This window comes from Pan troglodytes, chromosome 11 (genome assembly GCF_028858775.2).
Source record: "Pan troglodytes isolate AG18354 chromosome 11, NHGRI_mPanTro3-v2.0_pri, whole genome shotgun sequence".
Taxonomy (NCBI): Eukaryota; Metazoa; Chordata; class Mammalia; order Primates; family Hominidae; genus Pan; species Pan troglodytes.
In genome coordinates, this window is record NC_072409.2 from 39,640,204 (window position 1) to 39,646,203 (window position 6,000).

At 49.1% G+C, this 6,000-nt stretch overlaps 1 long non-coding RNA gene across 2 annotated transcripts; it reads left to right on the forward strand.

The window, feature by feature from the left end:
• Positions 1-2,106: 2,106 nt before the first annotated feature.
• LOC107976737 (uncharacterized) lies at positions 2,107-5,603 on the forward strand. Of its 2 annotated transcripts, none has more exons than XR_008537155.1 (2): positions 2,107-2,402; positions 3,819-5,603. It is a non-coding gene; the product is annotated as an uncharacterized LOC107976737 (long non-coding RNA). The 2 variants fall into 2 exon arrangements; XR_001720924.2 differs by having other exon boundaries at positions 5,134-5,603.
• The last annotated feature ends 397 nt before the right edge of the window (positions 5,604-6,000 follow it).

Genomic DNA, 6,000 nt, shown 5'->3' on the forward strand with positions numbered 1-6,000 from the left:
AAAACTGGAGGCATCTATTTCAAAAACTATGAAGAATTTCAAGATGGTAACAGTAGAGCATTATACCAAGCATGGGGCCCGTCTAGGCATGGGGCCTTGTGCTCAGGTGGCACACCTGTGAGGTAAATCTAAGGCAGAGATGGCTTCCCAGTGAGCCAGAGCTCACCCAGCCTAACCTCAGGCCTCCTGAGTCCCGTCACTCCTCTTTCTATCAGTGCACCCCCTCACCCTTGCCCTCCGAGCTTGTCTGCCTCCAGGGATCTAGCTGCAGCCAGGCAGGGAGGCGCTGGGGCAAGGAGGGAGTCCAAGACTTGGCAGGCTCCTTCCACCCCAAGCTTAGGAGGCCTGACCTCCTGGCTGCCTTCCCAGACCCACAGATTCCTCTGGCTCTGTGGGCCCAGCTCATCTGAGTAATTCTGTGCCACTCCCAGCTGATGGCACAGGGGTGGGAGATGGCACCCAGAAGGAGGAAGGGGCCCCAGACACAAGATATGCTGACCTCACAATTTAACACCCACTCTGCCCGGGCCACTGGCAACTGATGACAGTTGCTATTGCCTGATTGGCATGCATCTTCTCTTTCCTGCTTCACTGAGCCACTTCTCCCCATGCCTAGTTCAGGTAGTGCTATGTCCATCCCTGCTCCAAAGGTGGGCATGGAATTCAGGTCCCTCTAGTGCCCCTCTCCACAGTGGTACATCAGAGATAGGCCCTTGATCCAAGAGAATCTAGCAAAACTCAATACCTGAACTTTCACTGAAAATATTGAGATTGCTAGCTGTAAGAATGACAGAAGCCTGGAGCTTCCTGGAGTCCCTTCAGGGAGTAAGGAAGGCTTGCCTCAGAATGAAGCCAGCAGAAGGAAGCAGAGAAAAAAAAAAAGCCCTAGGATAGATATTGTTGGAATCCTGGATCCAGCTGTGCCTGAAGTCCCTGACTTCTTAGTTCTGTGTGCCAATAAATTCCATTTTTGCTTACAGCTGGAGTTGAGTTTTTGTCAGCAGCCATCAAAAGAATGCAGCATGGAAGTGTGATGGCTCACGCCTATAATCCCAGCACTTTGGGAGGCCGAGGCAGGTGGATCACCTGAGGTCACAGTTCGAAACCAGTCTGACCAACATGGTGAAACCCTGTCTCTACTAAAATACAAAAAATTAGCCGGGCATGGTGGTGGGCACATGTAGTTTCAGCTACTAGGGACGTTGAAGCAGGAGAATCGCTTGAACCCAGGAGGTAGAGGTTGCAGTGAGTTGAGATCGCGCCATTGCACTCCAGCCTGGGCAACAAGAGCGAAACTCCGTCTCAAAAAAAAAAAAAAAAAAAAGGCAGCTTGGAATGTGTGCTCAGAGGTATCCAAGCTTGTCCATTCACACTTGTAATCCATAAGGACCATGGATTCCCTAGATCTGGGAGACCTCACAACACAGTGGGAGTGGTGAACATGAGAAGAGTTGAGATCGTGAGTCACTGTTGGGCGTCCTGGCCTCCCTTCGAAGAGCACTCCTGGGTCTAGAAAGCCCCTTTTTCTTTGATCCATACAACAGCTCTACAAGGCAGGCAGGTCAGGGACTATAACTGATAGGCCAAAAGGGAAACTGAGGCTCAGATAAGGGAAATGAGTTGCTCAAAGTCATACTGGTAGTAAGTGGCAGAGCTGGGTGGAATTGACACTCACGAGCACCTGATTCTGTCTAGATAGCTCGCCTCTGTGCCACCAGAGCAGTCTGTACTCGGCTCAAGATGTATCTACAGAGTAAAGAAAAGTCCTCCACAGAGTTCACTTTGTTTTTGTTTTTTGTTTGTTTGTTTTGTTTTGAGGCAGAGTCTCACTCTGTCATCCAGGCTGGAGTGTAGTGGCGCGACCTTGGCTCACTGCAGCCTCCACCTCCCAAGTTCAAGTGATTCTCCTGCCTCAGCCTCCCTGGGAGCTGGGATTATAGGCACCCACCATCACGCCTGGCTAATTTTTGTCTTTTTAGTAGAGATGGAGTTTCGCCATGTTGGCCAGGCTGGTCTTGAACTCTGTGAGTTCAAGTGATCCACCCGCCTCGGCCTCCCAAAGTGCTGGGATTACAGGTGTGAGCCAGCCAGAGTTCCGTTTGACTGTGACCTCACAATATGTTTTGGTAGTTCTTTCCCCTTTCCCATTCACTACAACTTCCTTCCAAGCCAAAGGCCTTCCCTCCCAGCAGCAAAAGCAGTCAGAGGATGATGTTCCCTAGTCTAATCTGCTCTTTCCTTCCTTCATTCATTCAATCAATCATTCACTCAGCTGGCCAGCAGACACTGGATGACCACCCCTGGGCCAGGCCTTGTGGCAAATGCTACAGTAATGACCAGACGCATCACACCCGCCTTCTAGAAGCCCTCCCTCACAAACCGGATCAACTGCTATGATAAAGGTAAGACAAGGAACAGTGTTGAGGAAGGCAGGAATAAACAACTACAGCAGGGTGGTCAGAGAAGGCTACACAGAGTTGATTGCACTGGACATCAGAGGTTGAGGAAGAATGTTCTTGGAAGAAAAGATAGGAAGATCATGTCTTCCAGTGGAGGTGTGAGACAGCCTCGTCCATTCAGGGATGTGCAGGCGGAACAGGCATCTTCTTCCAGGGGGTGAGAGGTGGCAGGAGGTGAGACCACAGCCTCAGTCAGGGGCCAGGTCAAGGAGGACCTGCCAGCGGAGCTTGGGAGGTGATAAGGCACTGTACCATGGTTAGGTTTGCTCTTAGAAAGGCTACGCTGCTGGATGGGGAGGAGGAGAGATTGAAACGGCAAGTTTGAAGAGGAGGCCACTTGATGGTCACTGGCCATGGCTCAGGCAAAAGAGGACACAGGCCCGAACAGAGGCAATAGCAGTGGGGATGGCAGGGAGGGGACTGCCTAAAGGATCGAGAGCTTTTTGGTATTCCTTAGACGTGGGGAGTGAGTCGACAGGTGGGTCCCAGGTTTCTGGCTTAACTGGCTGAATCAGTGGTGTAGTCCTACAGTGAGAAGGGTGTAGCAGAACACTTTTGGTTGAAAATGTCTGAAAAACTAGTCAAACTGACCTTTAAAAAAAGGGAAGAGGAGTGCAGTGTTCATATAACTGAACAGTATGAGGGTCATATGATCAGCATTTCCTCCCCCCATCTCCCAACTCAAGTACTTTGTGCTGACTCCATTCTTGACAGCTCGTCCCATATCTTTTCAAGATGGCTGCCAGCACCTCTCTGAACTACATCCCACCAGGTTTAAATTCAACAAAAACACACAAGAGCTTGTGTCCCAGCATTCCCATGAATAGTCTGAGATTTGCCCTGATTGGACCAGCTTTGGTCACATGCTCACCTCCAGCCAATCGCTATGGCTTGGTAATTGACTTAGACCTAATCCATGAGCTCCACCCCTTAAGCTTTGGTGGAGCCATAGAAACTGTAGGGACTAAGAGGCAAAGGAGTGGACCCCAAAGAAATACTCAGGCTCTTGCTAGGACAAAGGGAAAGAAATAGATGCCAGTGAGATAGACCAGATTTTTTCAGCTTTGTGGGCAGCACGAGAGAAAGAATAGTAGGTTAGTGGAGGACAAGATGATGAGTCCAGATTAGAAGGTGTTGTGTTTGCAGGCTCTGTGGTGCAAGCAGAGGAGATGGTCAGCAGGCAGTCGGGTAGGGAGAGACCCATGCTGGAGAGGGATCTGGAATTGCCAGTGTGTAGGTGGTGAGTGAGAAGCTGAAGAAGACAATAATGATGCAGACTTTGGAAACCATTCTGGACTCCCTGCTTCAGGAACTGCAAGTTTGATCTAGTGAAAGTCTCTTGCTTTCTTTGCTCTTTAGGATTAGGCAGTGGAACAGTCCTTGTGATCCTGAAGTTAGCAACGCCCTAGCCTCCTTCTTTCAACACCAGCTCTCACTTCTTGTCTTAGATTGCTTTGCACCTTCCTGTCCCTTAATTGATGTCAGGACCTGAATATATTTGATAGTGATTTGAAGCACTGATGCTACAAATGAAAGAGATTGATGCTGGGCCCTGGGACCAGGACATGTGACAGAGCCAGATTCCTTCAGGGCTGATGGGCATGTGCTAGGACTGACACAGGCTAGCATCTCCCGAGAAGACGTAAGGACAAGCAACTCCAAATGGGGATGACATTGATGACTCTTCCACCTCTCCTGGTAACCTCCCCATGCCCATCATGTCGTTGCACCTCTGACAGTACTAGGAGAGGTGCCAAAATGAGGGACAGTACTTGGGAGGACACCAAAATGGGGGAAAGTTTGTGAAATGTTGCAATGGGAGAAAGGAACTCAGTGGCCCATGTAAATCTGGGATATGTTTGAGATGTGGCATTGCCTGTCTCTGTGTCTTCACAAGGATAATAAGCTTCTCCAGTGTTACTGTAAGCCAGTGTGATCCCTATCTTCATTAATTTTTGCCTGGAAACTCCTGGCCCATGACTATTGTAAAAAGTCCTGGCAAAGTGTGCCTAGCCAACATCCACTCTCCTCTACTTCCTTACTATCAAAACCTTGCATTTGTTTAGGATGGCAATGTGCCAACTAGAAAAGCCACACTTGACCGGGCATGGTGGCTCAAGCCTGTAATCCCAGCACTTTGGGAGGCCAAGGTGGGCGAATCACAAGGTCAGGAGTTTGAGACCTGACCCCTTCTGTTGGTGGGGCGGAGGGGGTGGGGGGAGGGCAGTCCAAGGGTGGACCCTGTCTCTACTAAAAATACAAAAATTAGCCTGGTGTGGTGGTGGGCACCTGTAATCCCAGCTACTCGGGAGGCTGAGGCAGGAGAATTGCTTGAACCTGGGAGGAGGAGGCTGCAGTGAGCTGAGATCCCACCACTGCACTCCAGCCTGGGTGACAGAGTGAGACTCCGACTTAAAAAAAAAAAGCCACACTTAACCTCCTTTGCAGCTAAGAGGCAACATACATGGCTGGACAGTGAGATTGTGTTAATGTGGATTATTCCTCCACAAATATGCATTCTTCTCCTCTCCATTGTGAATAGAGTGTAAGTACTTACCCGTTGATGCTGAGCTTAGTAACATGACTTCCTTTGGAATGTTAGTGGAAGGAATAAGCAGAAACCTTTTATTTGCTTGCATAGTTTGATTTCCTTCTTTTCATGATTCACCATTAGAAGAACCCACCCAGGTAATCACTGCTTGCTCGGATCCCAGCAAATTCTAGATCCCAGAACTAGTGCTCTTAGAGCCAAGGCCAGCCGATCCAAGTCTGGACTACTGCTCAGATGAGCCGAGCCTGAATTTGGGAGTGGTTGTTACAGAGCATTACCCTGGCAATAACTGACTGATGCAGAGATGTAAATAGACATCACTGGTGGAGCCCCCAGGAAAGCTCTTTAACAGAAGACAGACTCAGCTGGCAGGTTTCCCGTCTCCTTGAATGAAGACAGGCTCAATGCTTGGAGGGGTGAGAGGAGGCAGCCGTCTTACAACCACAGGTCACAGGAAGACACTAAACAAGGCCGTGTGGAAAGATAGAAGGAGCCTCCATCCCTCAGCACCACAGAGACATTGTATCAGCCTAGAAATGCCTAAATCTGAACTTCCTCTTACCTAAGAAAAATAAAACCTCAATTTGATTCAATCACTGTTTTACAGGTTTCTGCTACTTCTGATATAATTCCTGATAGATAGCCAGGCGCAGTGGCTCACCCTATAATCCCAGCACTTTGGGAGGCTGAGGCAGTCAGATTACCTTAGGTCATTATTTCGAGACCAGCCTGGACAACATGTTGAAACCTTGTCTCTATTAAAAATACAAAAGTTAGCTGGGCATGGTGGCAGGAGCCTGTAATCCCAGCTGCTCAGGAGACTGAGGCACGAGAATCACTTGAACCTGGGAGGCGGAGGTTGCAGTGAGCCGAGATCACATCACTGCACTCCAGCCTGGGTGACAGAGTGAGACTCTGTCTCAAAAAAAAAAAAAAAAAAATTCCTGATAGACACAGCTAACTATTGGTATTAACGCCACAACTGGCCAG